Below are 1344 nucleotides of genomic sequence, written 5' to 3' on the forward strand. Positions count from 1 at the left end.
GTAGTCAGTGACGGGTATGATCCAATTGCAGTGGTATCAACCTAAGACAGGAGGCTGACGCCTAAAAGTCAGTTTTCCGATGATGGGTAAGAACCATATGTTGAATTGGACAAACCTAACAGGCACGGTCCCTAGCCAGATTGCTTGTTACTTAAACAGAAGGGGGGAGATGCTAAGAGCCAAGTATATGATGCATGGCATTTTTGGTCAAAGGTGACGCCAGCTAGCCATTGAGATGATATGATTATGTTAAGATTTGCATTCATATGGATATTGGATTCCTGCTCTTCACCTAGGCCAGCTACGGGACTCCTGGAGAGTTCCCATTGGTTGGGGAAGTACAGTAGGAGGGAGTTCCGGGGGAGGAGCGCTCTCTGCGGTTCCTAGAGGAGGCCGCGTGAGTGGATCGAAAATCTTCCCGGGCGCGTACCAGACATTGGCGGCAGTTTCAAAAAATAAAGTTTGTTCCTGCTTGAGTGGCTCGTGATTTTGTGCCCAGCCAGACTGCGGCAGGAATTCCCTCCTATCGCACTTCCCCAACCAATGGGAATTCTGTGAGTTCTGGGAGTCCCATGAGTCCCATGAGAGATCCAAAGTAGCAGGCCAAGGTGGACAGCAGGGGTCTAATCTCCAATTGAATGCAACTTAACATAATCATTATCATCTCAATGGCTTCCTGGGGTCACCTTTCAACCAAAAATGCCATGCCTCATTCCTACTTGGCTATGGCTCTCAGCAAATAGAAGTGACCCAATATAAACCTCTAGACTAGCTAGCCTAGTTGGATGGGAAAATTTGCTCAGGGTCCCCTCTTGCAGTGCAGGAGTTCTGTTCCTGTTCCTTTACCTCAATCTAAAGGACTTATAAATTGGGCTAACACTTCCAACCTGTATTTAAAGTAGGATTAGAAAGCAATGATACTTAGAACCTACTCTTACTTTCATTCATCCTGGTAATATCTTCTACTCTTACCTTCATTCATCCTAGTCTGTGAAATTCATTCTTTGAATTTGTGAGAGAAGAACACTGACAGAAGAAATTGACAATGAGCTGCTAGAGTCTGCTGCAATACTGGAGGGCATGGGCCACCATTAAGAGCTGGGGTTGTGCTCACTGATAGAACGCTTGCCTAGCATGCGTGAGGCACTGGGTTTGGTCCCCAGCACCACATAAAAAGAAACTAAATAAATAAAATAAAGGTATTGTGTCCAATTCCTGTCTTAATTTCTTCCTTGATACACTGATACACTGGTTGTTCATGAGTAAGTTACTTCATTTTTATATATTTGTATAGTTTCCATTGTTTTTTTATTTCTTTCAATAGCTCCCCACCTTTCAAATTTT

This window comes from Marmota marmota, unplaced genomic scaffold (genome assembly GCF_001458135.2).
Source record: "Marmota marmota marmota unplaced genomic scaffold, marMar, whole genome shotgun sequence".
NCBI lineage: Eukaryota > Metazoa > Chordata > Mammalia > Rodentia > Sciuridae > Marmota > Marmota marmota.